The sequence below is a fragment of the Chionomys nivalis genome, chromosome 10, assembly GCF_950005125.1.
Source record: "Chionomys nivalis chromosome 10, mChiNiv1.1, whole genome shotgun sequence".
In the NCBI taxonomy this organism is placed as follows: domain Eukaryota; kingdom Metazoa; phylum Chordata; class Mammalia; order Rodentia; family Cricetidae; genus Chionomys; species Chionomys nivalis.
Genome location: NC_080095.1, coordinates 47,809,879 through 47,826,232, shown reverse-complemented (window position 1 = coordinate 47,826,232; position 16,354 = coordinate 47,809,879). Strand labels below are relative to the sequence as shown.

General features: G+C 46.0%; 1 protein-coding gene across 1 annotated transcript in view; it reads right to left on the bottom strand.

The window, feature by feature from the left end:
• Sptb (spectrin beta, erythrocytic) overlaps positions 1-13,093 on the bottom strand; it is a 128,124-nt gene extending 115,031 nt beyond the window's left edge. The window contains exon 1 of the mRNA XM_057782505.1: positions 12,885-13,093. The gene's annotated coding sequence lies outside the window, so the exon portion shown is untranslated. The remainder of the gene's footprint in view (positions 1-12,884) is intronic.
• Positions 13,094-16,354: the final 3,261 nt, after the last annotated feature.

The window sequence follows — 16,354 nt, the reverse complement described above, 5'->3', positions numbered from 1 at the left end:
TTGACCAGTTCATCTCAGACCCTACACATATTTACAAAGGCCTCCTAACTCCACTCACTAACTTTGGCATTCAAACGCCAGCTCCTATCTGTCACAGGCCACAGAACGGGACGAGAGTAGGAGTGTGCCCATGACAGAGAGTTTTGTTAAAAGAAACAAAACACACTCAAAGGCCTGAGCAAGCGGAATGCTAGCGAGCCCAGCCATCGGCAGAACTCAGTTTGTATGGTGAAGGCAGAAAGAGCAGAATAAACCAACCAAGTAAGCACTATACCAATACAACACAGCTTCCACTTTGTGTGTCTAAGACGAGCAAACAGCCAAGCAGGTTACATGGACCCAGAAAATCAAAAATTCCATACAGGCATGTTGGAGAATTGTTTGCTTTTTCCTGAAATGTTTCTCTGAACTCTTTCCCCTTCTAAGACCAACATGATATGGTTGCATCTGAAGCAATCATCAAAGAGCCTTTCATCACGGCGGTCTGGGGGTCAGCACCAAGTATCCACTGAAAAATGAGGCGGGAGGGACTGAATGCTGAATGAATAAATTTTCTAGCAATAGGCATGTTCTGATGACGCCTGTTAAAATCAGCTGCTCCTTTTCCTTCCAATGCGGGGAAAGCAGCTGGAGGAGGCAGAGGTGGGAAGAGCCTCCACCGACAGCTTCAACAGTCCTCACCCTCAGCCTCATTCATGAACAGCTAGTATCTTCCATTAGCCCGTCTTCAGAGACTGCTGCGGGTGTCTATTTGTGTTTAGCACAGAGCTGAATATTCTAGAAAGCTCCTCCATTACCCAGTTCAGTCAGCAGGTCTAGAGGGGACCAGGCACTGGAGTCTCCATGGGAACAAGACACTTGTCCAATCTACAAAGGAACTCGTAACCTAGCAGAGTCTTACACATGACCGAGCAGTGTTAAGAACCAACAGGGGAGAAAAACATGTCTCCCCAAGTTAGGGCAGAGACAGAGGCTTCAGGAAATTTTCACAGTTTGACCTGAGGGTTTTATCTGAATGGTGTCTTCAGGTGCACAACACAAAGATGGACAGACATCCCAGCACTAGACAGACAGCAGGAGAAACCCAGGCACAGAGGTATGAGAATATATCTCAAGCTGAGCAAAGTCGCAGGCCTCCAGAGTGTAAAAAGGAGAGGAGATGGGTCTGCTGTTCTGCTGAACTCTATTTCCTCAATGGGAGCTGAACTCAAGTTAGGTAAGTCTCTATCAGTGAGTTATGTCATAGCCTTTCCTCTTTATACTGTGCTTGGGGGCAATGGAGAACCTAAGAACTATAAAACAGTAAGATGGCCGGGCGGTGGTGGCACACGCCTTTAATCCCAGCACTTGGGAGGCAGAGGCAGGCGGATCTCTGTGAGTTCAAGGCCAGCCTGGTCTCCACAGTGAGGGTCAGGACAGCCAGAGCTGTTACACAGAGAAACCCTGTCTTGAAAAACCAAACCAAACAAAAATGGTAAAATGCCTTGGTCAGACTCATAGTTCAAAGAATAATTCCAAGGTGAGGGTGTGGAATGGATTGAGGAAGCAAAGATGGAAAACCAGTTATGCAAATGCAACGTAACAGTGGACACTGAGAGACAGAAACTAATTTGGAAATTCTGGAAGAAAAATCTAACAGAAGTTGGTGGCCAGGTGGATGCGAAAGCTTGAGAAGAAGTAGAGAAAATGCTGCCGAGGTCTTCATCTGGGGACGTGGGAGAACAGAAGCCACCACCAACAAATGACAGAAGAGCCGGACTGGGGCTGAAGGGAGCGACACCACTGCAGCAGGGAGAATGGCTGTGGTGCACATCTGGGGCTAAGAAGGGAGGCGGAGGCCAGGTCAGGCTGCAGATGCTGGCAACCCCGACAATTAACAGCTCACAGAAAGGGATGGGCCGAGAAAAATGTAAGAGTAAGTACGATAGCCGGGCAGTGGTGACGCACGCCTTTAATCCCAGTACTCGGAGGCAGAGGCAGATGGATCTCTGTGAGTTTGAGGCCAGCCTGGTCTACAGAGTTAGTTCCAGGACAGCCAGAGCTACACAGAGAAACCCTGTCACAAGGAAAGAAGAAAAAAAGACAAGAAAAGAAAAGAAGGAAGGAAAGGAAAGGAAAGGAAAGGAAAGGAAAGGAAAGGAAAGGAAAGGAAAGGAAAGGAAGTATAGTAAGAGAGGACAGGGAACCCAGGTGGCAGAGTCCAAGGCAGGGCCCAGTGTCAGACTGAGCATGCTCGTAGATTATCACTGCCTGAACAATAATTCTGACTTTTCCTAAAGCAGCTTTACTGCAGCTGCCTCACAACCGCGGGTATATTGTGCACTACTAATCAACATCTCTATCCTCAGATGTCAAAGAACCATGTCGGAAGTAGGACTCAGAACATCAATTATTTATTAAAGGCTAACAAAGGGATTCAAGCCTAGGAGGTTAAATTCTTGCAAATATAAAGCAGCATGTGGAAGTATGCAATTAATTACCTATCTAATTCGAGACTATTAAAAATGCAGGACTTTAAAGAAAAGAATCCTTGAAATTGAGAGTCTTGCAATGTTAGCCCCCACCCAAATAGGGTAAGCACAATGGTTCAAAGCCAGCTCTTCGGAATAAATACATGTGAGTTCAAGTCTGGCTTTAACCTTAGTGGGTAAATTAACTTACTTGTTGGGTTTTTTTTTAAATCTGTTGAATTAGGATAATAATAATACATATATGATATTATAAATACATATGAACTGGGCGGGGGTGGTGCACGTCTTTAATCCCACCACTGAGGATGCGGAGTCATGTGGATCTCTGTGAATGTGAGGCCAGCCTAATAAACAGAGAGAGTTCCAGGACAGGCTCCAAAGCTACACAGAGAAACCCTGTCTCAAAAGTAGATAGATAGATAGATAGATAGATAGATAGATAGATAGATAGATAGATGATAGATAGATAGATGATAGATAGATAGATGATAGATAGATAGCCAGACAGAGACATGAAAGCTTTTAACATAGTATCTAGACTAGCACATAAGTTTTCAATGAATGTTGATTTATTGTTACTATAAATTCATATCCAAGCTAAAATATTTATTAATTTGGGGTGGAAAGACTGGCTCAGAGTACTAGTTGCTCTTCCAGATGACCCAGGTTCAATTCCCAGCACCCACCTGGAGGCTCACAACTGTCTGAAACTCCACAGGCACCAGGCACACATGTGGTACACAGACATGAATAAAAGTAAAAATACTTATATACATAAAACTGATACACATACATACACACAGAGAGGTACACATAATGTCAAACATTGTCTTTTGTATTTTAGTCAATAAGAATTTTTGACCCACTCTCTTCTGTGTGCCAACCTGATGGTTTTAGGTGCTTTAGGTGCTAGGAATATTTTTTTTTTAAACTAGAAAAAAATAAAGGAAGGAAGGAAGGATAGAGTTCAATGTGCTATATCAAGAAACTTGACCAAATAGTGTAGAAGGCAAGTTGATAGATGGCAAATGGTTCATGCTGTAGCTAAGGAATGAGAAAAGAACCCTGGAAATGAGGGTAAGCACCTGGTACTGACTGCCCTGAGCCCTAGCAAGGGAAGGGGCCACCAGCAAGGCGGTCGAGATGAGGCAATATGTAAGCTTGAAAGAGTCTGTACGGAAAATTTTGAGGGAAGTGATAAACATTAAGGTGACATACACATACACCTTGGGAATGTCAGAGAAAGAGGGAGCTCTGGCCCAAGGGCAAACAGAACGAGAAAAGAGCTGGAATTGGCCCAAATGCTCATCACCTGGCTCAAGGAGACTGCTTGGCTGACGTACATCTTCTTATAATATTTACACCTTCCCTACCTGAGTTTGGCTACATGGTCTGTGAAGCAAAATAAACACTTACCTGTCCTCTAAGTGTCTTCAGTCTAAAAATAGACAAACTGATCTATGGACACATTTGGGAGCTTGGACAAGTTATTCCCCAAAGACAGTGATCTCAAATAATATTTAGGTTCTTCGTGACCACCGTGATGATATTGATACATTTTTTTCTCCCTTCCCTTTGGAGATATTAAACAGAGGAAGGGAATATTAAAATGGATAGCTGGAGCCCTTAAAAATAGAATATACGATGATCCAGCAACTCTGCTTCTAGATATATAGCCAAAAGGAAAAACAGGATTTTGAGGAGATGTATGCATTTTTCACAGTGATATCGTGTTCGCAGCAGTGCAATTTACAATAGGCAAAGGTTGGAAGCAACCCAAGCATCTGTGGATGGGGAGGAGAGAGAATGGAGTTAGTGGATACAGTATTTGCGTTTGGGAAGATGAGAGAAAGCTCTAGAGATGGATGGAGATGGTGGCAGGAGAGCAAGGTGGATGCAATGTTGCCATTGAACTGTATACTTAAACATTATCTGAACAACAAACTTTATGTCAAGCTTATCACCACTTAGGAAGAAAAACATTTTAATTGTGTGGTTGCCGTGGCCATGAAATAACTATCCTTCATCATCCAGGGACAAAAAGCCAAACCTCTGTTTCTGACAAGCAGATATAGCACCTTGGATGTGTGTGGCTGAGGGGTAGAATTGTTCTTCCTCACAGAGAGGAAGCCCTGGGTTCCATCCCTAGCCACCTGAAGAGATGGAGAGCATGAATCGGGGTATAACAGCAAGTCCTTTATCTAGAGCGGAGGTTCTCAGCCTTCCTGACGCTGTGAGCCTTTAATACAGTCCCTCACATCATGGTGGCCCCCAACCATAAAATTATTTTCTTTGCTACTTCATAACTGTAATTTGCTGTTGTTGTGGACCATAGTGTAAACACTTGGCATGCAGGAGATCTGATAAGCAATCGCCTGAAAGGGTCGTTTGGCCCCTAAAGGAGGCGTGACCCACAGATTGAAAACCACTGATCTAAAGGAACAATATCTAGTGCCCTGGGAAAGGGTACTTTTGTAACCCACTAGAAAGGGAGCCTTGTGGTTAGCTATCACCTGGCCATTTTCCATTAATCTAACTCTGTATACCAGCACCATCTATCAAACACCACTAGCAAGCAGCTGAACAAGGTTGCACATATCTGTAACCCCAGTACACAGAAGGCAAAGGAAGAAGATTGTGAGTTTGAGAGCCCCCTGCCACAGACTACATAATGAGATCTCCTCTCAAGCCACAAACAAAAATTGACTAGTCAGTATAAAACTTAGATCAATTAGCAGGGCAGTGGTGGCACATGCCTTTAGTTCCAGCACGTGGGAGGCAGAGGCAGGTGATCTCTGTGAGTTTGAGGCCAGCCTGGTCTACTGAGCGAGTTCCAGGACAGGTTTCAAAACTACAGAGAAACCCTGTTGGGAAAAACAAAACAAGCAAACAAAAAAACAAACTTAGATAAATTACAAAAATTGTAAAGTAAAAATAAAATAGGCAATGGTTTGGAAGTCGCAAATGGAACTTTTGCTTCAGAAAGCATGACCCAGGACTGCAATTCCTACTTTAGTTCCTTCTCTTTAGAGTTTCTCAGCAGCCAGGTACTACCTTATCAGCAATGGAGAAGCTGAGGCAGAAGGATCACAAATTCAAGACCTGCCTAGGCTGCATAATGAGTCTTAAAGAAACAAACAAATGCTTGTCACCAAGACTGAGTCCAGACCCCAGGACCCACCACGGTGGAAAGAAGAACTAATTCCCAAAAGTTGTCCTCTGATGTCCCCACTGGAAGTCCAAAATAATAGACTCGTGTATGTTTGATAAAATGTATCACCGTAAGCCGGTTCTGGTGGCACAGGCCAGTAGGATTTGCTGAAGGAGGCAGAGGCAGGAGGATCTGGAGTTCGAGGCCAGCCTGGACTACACTTAAAAAAAAATGTATCACCATCTCAATGTCTTTTTATTTTGACATTTGCTCAGACCCAAAACAACTGCATCATCCTTGACTTATTCTCCTCTTTCTTACCCTCCCTATCCAAATCCCATCAGCCCTCCCTTCCAAACACACCCAGAATCCAACAACACAGTACCACCTCCCTCACCCCAATGCCTGTCTGTCACCTGGACAGCAGGCATTTTCACTGAGCTCCCTCCCTGTTTCTTCTCTTGTCCCCCACAACCAGTCCTCTGGATGCCAGATAGAACCTCTTGAAATACGAACCTGAATAGGTCATTTTTCTGTCCAAAACATCCACTGACTTCTTATCTTCCTCGGACTAAAGCTAAAACCTGAATCTCCATTCCCAAATACCCCCATGACCTCCTTTTCCTTCATCTGGATCTCTGCTGAGATCAAACCTTATCACCACCCCACCTAACAGAAACTTTTCTCCCTCCCCCTCCTCTCTTTTGGTTTTTCAAGCAGGGTTTCTCTATGTAACCCTGGTGGTCCTGGATCTCTCTCTGGCCTCGAACTCATAGAGCTCCACCTGCCTCTGTCTCCCTGAGTTCTGGGATTAAAGGTGTGCGCCACCACCATCCTTCATGCTGCTTAATTTTCCCGTCACACCCGTTATTATGATCTGCCCATCCGCTGCCTGGTGATGTGACGTAATACTTGTCTCTCCCAATGAGGATAAGCACTTCACGATGTCAGACTTTTTTTTTCCTCCCACGTTCACCGAGGTATCCCCTGAGCCTAGAATCTGTTGGTAAGTAAAAGAGAACTCACTAAATATTCTTTTTGAGGTTGAGAGAGGCACAAGCCAAAAGCAGCTGACATCACTGAGATTTCTGAGGTCCCAGATGAGACAGAAGTATAAAGATGCCCAGCAAACTTGGGATAAAGGATTAGAAAAGTCAAAGCATCGACAAGCATAGATACCCATCATTTTATTATCTGTGGTATCTGCTGGTGATCCATTAATTTGCGCTTTGCCCCACCATTACAGAATACTCCATAGGGCCATTCTTGAGGTTTTGTGGCTATGTTAGAATATAAATGCTACTACAAGCTTCTCTGTGCCTCTCTCCAAAACCAATAAACTCAGATGGAAAGTTCTCCTGAAGGAAGAGAGAAATTTCTCTTGTCCACAAAGGCCAGAATATTCGGTAGGAAGGAATGAACCTAGACAAGGCCCCAGCAATGGAACCAGGGAACAGGGTGATAGAGAAGTTCAGATGTGTACCACTGGGGACATTTCTAGCTCAGTCCCCAACTCTAAAGGAAGGATAATGAGATATTCTTGTGTGGTCATTTTAAGATAAAATGAAGTGATAACAAAGACATCCTAAAAGCTGAAGGAACTAAACATTATCTGAGTGATCACTCCTTTGATTTAGGATAAGTGCACCTTGTACCAGACTCTAACTCATTTTCTCTTCCCACTGTTAAAGAGCTTTGTCCCAACAAGGATCTGGTCAGGTCCCTCTGACACACACGTCTCCAGTTAAAAGCATACACTGATTTCAACACGAACGTCTAAAGTTCTTCAACAAAGCAACCCTAAACCATCTTCATTGTGTGGCCACACTCCAGCCACATGGAACTACTCATTCTGGAATGTGACGATGCTCTACTGCCCATCTGTGTGGTACTACATTTACCCTCCCGCAGGCTCCCTTTTCCTACAGCCCTTGACACTTTCTAAAGCCTTCCTGAACACCCCAACCTGAGTCAGATCTCCCTTTGCCTGGGAACACCATTTTCCCCCAGTCTACCGCGCCATCGCCTGTTTGCAGGTCCACCTCCTCCTAGTGAGTGGACCTCCATCTGTCCCCTTTCTGCGTCCTTGAGTACCTGCCCTATTGCTCTCTTTTAATATCTCTCAATTGCTTTCTCAGGCCTTCCCTGCAAAGCCTCCATGACTTCTGACTCAGGGATAGGAAAGCTCTTGTCTTTGTGCCCCTCAAGGAAACAAGCAGGAAGGGAGGTTGATTCACCACTCTTAGCCAAGAGTCTTCTGGAAAAAGTCAAGAGCTGAGAGCGGGGACAGGATGAGGTCCCAGACCACTCTCCCATCCTCATAAGTTAAGACTTTAAATGCACCTTGTTTCATCTGAAAGGCTATGAATCCTCACATGAAACGAGCTCATATTTATGTCTGGTACAAAGAGAAAGACTTTCAATTTAATCATTTTCGAGACTATCCAAGCTTCTGTTTCTTTCCCAATAGTGAAAACTTCAGAACTGACTATAATTCAAAGCAATTATTGTTCTTTGACTGTCAAGGTGCCCTGTTCCTCTTTTTCATAAATATCCTGCAGGATCCTGGGCCAATTCAGTGCAGAGTCTTTTCTTCTAGCCCCATTCCTACTCATTTGCTACATTTACAGCATTCAAATGAAAGAAAGGGAACCTGCTTTTGTCCCACTGTTAACATGATATACGTCTGAGTTTTAATTGCCCTTTAATTATACCCTCAGCCAGGTCTGCACCGATATAATGGAAATAAAACATTATAGCAAAGCCTGGGAGGGCCTTGCTGAGGCAGCAAGAAGACAGCATTGTAATATTTCTTGCAACCAAAAGGGAAGAATGAAATGAGAGGTGGTCTGGGGATGTCAGAAGCCAGCCAAACAATTCCCTGAGAAAGCATTCTGTCTGTGACTGCACTTCAGCCTTTCACCTCGGGGAGCTGCAAGGCTGGTGATCCCCTGGCGATTTGTTGCTCAGCTAAGGCTGGCTGAAAATGGGAGAACTCAGATTGCTTGGCTGTGAATTAAGAAATAAGCTGAGCAACCAAAGGAAACATGTTATGACATTTTCTAAATATTTACCACCGGGAGTTGACTATTTGGTGAGAGGAGCCAGATCTGGCAGTGAAGGCCCCTGACTGCTTCCTCATTTCCCCTTTGATCTCCAACTCCACCTTTCAAGAGACCCACACCTCCTGGGGCTGTCAGAGGAGAGACACGTGTCTGACGACCCCAACAAACGCAGAGTTATGACCCAGGGCACAGGCCCAAGTAGGTGCTCTTCCTCCCATGTTTCTTCCCTGAAACAGAGTAGCCCAAAGCATCTGCCCCTAAAGACCAAAAGTCCAAACTGCTCTATAGACGAAACACCGACACGCAAGTATCCTCGTCCATATTTTTGTCTTACCACATCTGCCTGTGTGGCTTCAGAGTCCAGTATCCATGGACTTCCGGGCCATGCATCATTATAAAATCAAATTTCTCATAAGCCCACATAACAGCTATTTTCATTCCTGATGCTCCCAGCTCAATTGGTAAGTGTTACTCTGAAGAAAGCATCATAGACAATGAAGAAATGTATCTGATAATACCGCACACTTCCCACTAGTCATAGCTTCATGTCTTGGGCAGGGTTTGATTTTGGACATAGTTTGAAACATTGTTTCTTGATTCTGAAACAATATTCTTCAAGAGCAATTCAGAGATTAGGTTAGATTGAAATAGTTATCTGAGTACTGGAGAGATGACCCAGCAGTTAAAGAGTGTGTACTGCTCTTGCAAAGGACACAGGTTCTGTTCCCAGCACACACAAAGAGTCTAATTCCGGTTCCAGATCATCCAGTGCTCTCTTCCGGCCCCACACAGTACTAGGCACACATGTGGTACACATATATACATTTAGGCTAAATATTCACATGCATGAAAAACAAAAAATTTTTAACAAACAAACAAAAAACCAAACAGGTACCTAACAATCCCTACAGTTCTTTCTCATCCTCCAGAAATGCTACATACTAATATTTGCCTTGAGTGTATATTGCCTGTAGGTAAGGGAATGTCCATACCTTTTTGTGGGATATATATATATATATATAGAGAGAGAGAGAGAGAGAGAGTTAACAAGCAATGGGGAAATTAGGGAACAGTTTAGCATTTAATTATCACCAACATATTCTCCTTTTCCTACCCCAGTGCCTTTTCATTTTCTTTCCTGGTTTGAATCTCACTAAGCTTTAAGTATTGGATATTAAAATATGTTCTTGCTCATCTCCCCCAAAGGAATGAAACCTCAGTGGTGTGAATGGACAGAACTGTAAGAAACAAACTTCATTTGCCATGGGAGAGAAGGAACTACAGGGAAGAAATGGGTTAGAATGATAGAAAGGAAGGAAGGAATATAAATGACAAGGCGAATGGCAGCTAGGTCTCGTCTTTAAGCAAGCCATCACATAAACAGAAGGCTAGAGTCAGTGACCTCCAAGGTCCTTCCCAACCCCATCCCTGTCTGCCTCATGAATTTTTTATAGTCATCCCCTGTCCTACCACACTGGCCCTGCGCATCATCAAACCCTTCTGGCCACTTTCAGGACTGAAAGGAAAGTCTGTTCAGTTATTTTTTTTTTTTTAAATATCTGCCTGACTATTGCCAAAATCATAATTCTGTCCTTGAAACAATGACCTGAAAATAATAGGCCAGGCTAAAGAACTTTTGAGCAAATAAATGCTCAATTCTGTCTTGAGGCAATGTATTTTAAACTTCTCTGATATAAGCACAGTTATGGCTTGAGGTTCAAGGAATGAAGAACGTGACACTTAATGGAAAAGGTTGTAGCCAATCTTCCCAAGCTACTCCACACCCCCTGCAGAGTGTCTAACCTGAAAAAGACAACAGAGCCAGCAATGGAGCCCGAATCCTGGCCTCACCTCTTCTCTCATTATCTATGTGACGCCAACAAGTTATTAGATTCCCTAAACCTATTTCCTCACTTTAAGAAAATGTATTATTATGGTATGTATGCACGTGTGCATGGACACTTGTGGAGGCTGGAGGACAACTTTGTGGAGACTATCACAAGGCTTGTAGAGCAAGCACCTCTACCCACTGAGCCATCTCACCGGATCTGTCTCTTCTCTTTTAAGAGGATAGTATGAGTGACCTTACAGAATTGACAATTAATACAATGATATATATAAAAAAAAAATCTCTGGTCATTCATTCCTTCTCTCATTTGGTCAAAGACTAACTGAGAATCCACTACCAGCCAGCCACAAATACATAAAAAATAGACAAAATGAAAGTTATTATTCTTTCTATTTACTGAAAACCTATTTCCCAAAACCATGGCAGACTGACTTTACTTCAAAGCTTTTGCTCACACTTAGTTTGCCTGAAATAGTCATGTTTATTTTGTCAAATGTGATTGCAGGTGGGAGTCAGCCTCCGGTTATGCCTTTACCCCCAAGCTAACAATCCAATAGGCGTTGTTTCTACTAACAGACACCTTCAGAACACTTGAAAGAAGCAATGACCGGAGCAAAAGGTGGTATCCCAGCTCTCCACTGGGCAAGTCACTGGGGAAAACTTGATACGCCTGTGCTACAAGGCCCAGCCTGAATGCCTGGAAGGTTTTGGGTGCTTTCAATTCCATGAGTGGACTCTATGTCTCCCGAGAACTCAAGATTAACAGGGCTGGCTCATTCCCAGCCACTGCTATGGGGCCACTGATAAACTGGGGTGCAACGGCAAAGGGGTCCATCTCCTTCCAACTGTGCTTTACACTAGAATTTGAAAACACTTTGAATAAACGGCTGACCTTTGGAGTCAGTTCATTTCAAGGTCGGTGGGCTCTTCTGAGTTTACTATTCCTTTTGTTAGCTAGTTCCCCATCCTCTGGGGGTGCGGAGCATCCAGCCAGCACATACAATTAAGCAACATTTTGCACTTGTAAGAGTTTCCCAGGGCTCATTGGTAAAGCATGTAAGTCTGATCCTGAAATAGGAAATGACTACCCCGGGTCATAGTCATTGAGCAGTTAGGGGAATTCTAGAATAAAATTCTGAGCGATCTGTGCAGCTAAGAGGAGCCTAGGAGAACAGCTTAAATAATGTGCCTCTCCCCCCCCCCCCCCCGGAAGACTCCTCTCATTCTGGAGCTGTCTGAATAACCTCCCTTGGAAACCTAACTATATACATCCTGATTGCCACAGGCAGAGATTTTACGTGGCTGCCTCCTAGCATGGAGGTGACAGCCATATCCTGTCCCCACTGAAGTTCTCAGCAAAAGAGACCGTCACTATATAATCCCATCCCACCGCGCCGGATGCATCTAAAACAGTAGCTTCTTTCCATGTTTCTTCAGTGAGTTAAGGGTGTTATTAACTCCTAGCACCTCTAATTGCTCACTGAAAACAGTGGTTTGGATATTAATAGGCTATAAATCAAGGCCCTACCTAAGGCTTGTTGTCACGGAAACTGTACTCAAGTTTTGCAACTATTATCCCTTTGGGAAGTCTGGGTAAGTTGGTGGGATTTGAGGGTTGTGTTAAAGCTCTTATTTCTTCCACTTTCTGCTATTTCTTCGAGCCAAGTTGTTGGAACTGGCACAAAGGGTACAAGTGCGCAGCAGATGCTTGGAGAATAGGAGCTCAAAGGGAATGGGATGGGTAGGAGGGTCCTTGAAGTATGGTTCTGGGAAACTTGATCTTTCCCTTCTCAGTCTACACAGGGCCCCCTGCACGTCCCGCCCGACGTCCAAGGCTCGGCCCCCTCTGCTGCCCTGAACTGTCCTCCCAGCCTTGGCGCGGGGCAGCCGAGAGCGAGCTAGCCAAGTTCCAGAAGAGGATCCGACATGCCCGGAGGTTGAGAAGCCAACGGAAGGCACAGGCGCGGGCAGTTGTTGGACCGGTGATAGGCACCCCCCGCCCCCATGTTCCCAGGCGAGGGTCCTGGGGGAGGCGGCCAAGAACACACGCACACCCCAAACCCACTCCCAGAGCCCGAGGGTAACACTCTACTAGCCGGCTTCCCAAAACTAGCGCCGCCCCGCTCGCCCAGCGCCTGCGAAGCCCACGCGGGTTCCCGCGTCCCGGGGTGACGACTGCCGCAGCCGCCAGGGCCTCCCGGGCTCCGCACCCCTCCCGCTCCACGCTTGGCACCCGGGGCCAGGCCCCCACAGGACCGGCGCGTCACCCGCCTCCTGGGCCCCGTGCTCCCCAGCGCTGGCTCCGAGGCACCCAGCTCCCTCCCGCCGCGCGGCCCCCGGGGACTCACCTGCGCTGGGGCTGAAGCGGCGGCCACCCAGAGCCCGGGGGCGGCGGCGCAGGGGGAGGAGGGCAGCACGGGGCTCCTGGCACAGTGGCCGCCGGGCGCCTGGTGCTGCGGAGCCGCGGACCCGCCCAGAGATATAAATAACATTATCTGAGGAGGGACATTCCTGCCGGGGGACATCGCTGCTGCCGGGACCAGATAGTCCCGCGGCGGGGGCGGGGAGGCGGGGCCGCAGCCTCCCGCAGCGCCAGGCCCGCCTTCCCCACCCACTCCTGCACCTGCCAATCAGCATGCGCGCCCGGGGGCACCTGCCCAGTCGCAAGCGCCGCCGCCGGGACCAGGGGCGCCCCAGTTCTTGCTCACCTCCCCTGATCCTGCACACCCTGAGCCCCTAACCTAGGGAAAAGGGTTCGACTCTGCAGCTCGGGCCTAATTCATGTGCCCGGAGCCGCAAGCCTGGGGGCGAAAAGGAGTCCTCCCAGCCTTTCCCGCCCTGATTCCCCGCAGCAGACTATGATCTGGTTTTGAAAATATATCGAAAGACCCGTTTAGGCCGTAGGGTAGGTGAGGAGGGCTTCCGTGCTGTTTGCGCCCCTCCTGAGATGGTTGGAAGGGACAGATTGTTCCCGTGGGCCGGTTACGTTAGAAAGCGCGCTCCCGGCCGGCTACAACCCGCTGGTAGTAGGAGCAGACGCTGGGAGCGCAGGGGGTGGGCACTGGGCCGAGGCCCCCCCGCCCCCAGCCTGCGGGCTCAAGGCCGCGGTTCCAGCTCAAGCCTGGTACTGTCCGGGAGAACCGGGTTATGCTGGTTGGTGGCGCGCAACCTGCAGTTGCACATTGCAGGGGCCCTAATCAACAGGCAAGCGGGCACACCAGCCCACCTGCACCTTCCGGTGAGCCCGGGTCTCTGGGCAGAGCTCGGCTTTCTAAATGCAAGCTTTGGTGGGGTGGGGTACAGTAGGCCAGAACCAAAGATGCCTAGAAAGAACCTTAAGGCATCTCCGATCGACTAGGGAGAGTGACACAGACAAGCATGGGCGGCTTGCAGGGCAGGCTGTTTACTTGACTTCTCAACAACACAAGGTCATTGCTCTGTAAGATTTGCTGTGCGCCTTGCTGTGCCTCTCATCATATTTATTTTTCCACACACTGTGCCTGGGATGATCTCTCACGGACCATCAACCCAGGTAATCGCAGGTGTAATGGAGACAGCAGTGACGATTAAAAAGAGCGTAGATGCAGAAGGGAGTTTTAACTTTGATGCTCCCAGGAATTCTTAAGAAGAAACAGCCTTATTCTTGACTTGTTTGCTTGGGTATATAATCACGCTGTTTTCTAGGATTCATCAGCAAAGGATTTCAACTTGCCAGATGTTCAAGCTTAGTTTGCCTATTAAAGGTACGCAAAAGATATTTCACTGCCTGCTGCAGTCACAGTTTTTGAGGGTAGGTATTTGGACAGTTAGAAATACTAAATGGGACAAAATCCACAGGTATTACAAAGCCACAGGACTCCACTCTCCTTTTGCCTGAGTCCATATTACGTACCAGTTTCCCTAATGGCAGAGATATTACAAGGAAGATGACATAAGGGACCTGGTCATCCTAGAGGTTAGCAGTGATTTCCCTTCCGCTACCCCCCCCCCCCCAGCTGGATGACATCTAGCATACTTGGTAGGGAGCTGGGGCTATAGCTCTTTAGTAAAGCCCATGTTTAAAATTCCAAAGGCCCTGGAACTCCACAGCATCCCAAATAATTTGCTTTGCTTGTTAGTGACTTAAAAACTGTCTTTTAAAAAACCAAATTCTGGCAAAAACAAAAAACAAATACAGGCCACCTTCAAAAGCTGAGACTTGCATATCACGAGTAGAAATCCTATGATCTATTTTTGAAAGGAAAAAAAGGGGAAATTATGCATTTGTATTTTTTAAGCCCTGTGTGACTAAACTTATTAAATAAATTCATGAATCCCAGACTTGCAGCTATTGCAGGAAACAGATACTTCTTAGCTACAGGTTTGTGGCTCAGAACTGAATGGTTACACATGCATTCAAATTTACAATTTTCAACCACAAGAAAAAAATAAGATCATGAAAGCTCCAAAGCAGCAGATGGATTGCCCCAAGATTTTACAAACCGGCGCGTCTACCGTGCCTATCTCCACTTTTCTGAATGATAAATAATTCAATACAACCTCATTTGCTGCAGATCCTGTTATCCTGACAACATCCCCAAATGCATCCCAGCTAATAGAGTTACAGAGAAATGATAAATCAGAGCCCAGTGAGAAAGGAAGGTTAAGAGGTGCAGAGAAAAAGGGCATCGCCCCGAAAGGGATGGTTGAAAGGGGGGGAAAGAAAACACTAATGGGACGGTTCACTATCAAGGTCACGCTTGAGGAAGAGAACCTTCAGGGACCTTCTTCGAGGATTACAGAGTGTCTTTGAGAATTACTCACATGAGAGAAAGATGGACACTCATCTTTATTAGTCAAGGGACTGTCCCTGCCCATGTTGACACCTTGTACCTCCTCCCAAGCTTCCCAGTTAATCTACAGCGTTGGAAGAGTTCCGGGACTGGAGGGAATGTGTGTACTTAGGACTATAGTAGAAGCTGTGAGTCAAGGAGGGGGAGAGAGCTTCAGAGACAGAGTACCGTGATCTAGCTGAAAGCAGTAGGTGGGGCAGAGAGGATGTAAATAAGAAGTAAGGACACTAAAGGCATCTAACTACAGGGAAACTTCTGCTCTTCTCACCATCATTCATACCTCTCTCTCTGAGTTCTTTGAGAGTTTCTTATAACATGTTTGGATCATATTCAATCCCCTCCCCAGCTCTTCTCAGATCCACCCCGCCTTTCCCTACCCAACTTCATGTCCTTCCCCAACCCTTTCAGACTAATTTGTGCTGCCCAAATAGTCTATTTTTATTGAATCACAAAACCAAAGCTATTTAAATAAATCACTTTGAATTAAACATGAACAGATATATTAGAAAGGTACTCAAAGGCAAATATCAAGCCAAATCTGATCAACTTAAATCCTCAGAAACAATATTGAAGGAATGAAGAACTCATGATTCCAACATGCACTTTCCATGAGCTGCATTTCAGGAGACTAAGCTGGATTTTCTTTTTTCTATCTGGGATTGCCTAAGGCCTCCACATCCTTCACAACTTTCAAAGACAAAGAAGCAGTAAGGCTAATTCAAATCGCACACCATTGAGAACCAGGAGAGACTGGGGACTGGGGATGAAGCCTTTACCTCAGATGCCTCAATCAGAAATCCTGGTTGCTTGTGTAGTCTCCTGACCGCTCCGCCGTGTCATTCCCCTTCAATTCTTCCACACCACAGCCATATTCTGCTCTAAGAAGGAAACCAGATCAAGCCATTGTTACTTTCCGGATGTAGTTCCAAGCACTTAGCCTGGTGCCTGACACATGAGACAAACTTAATAAAGATACGATGGGTGAA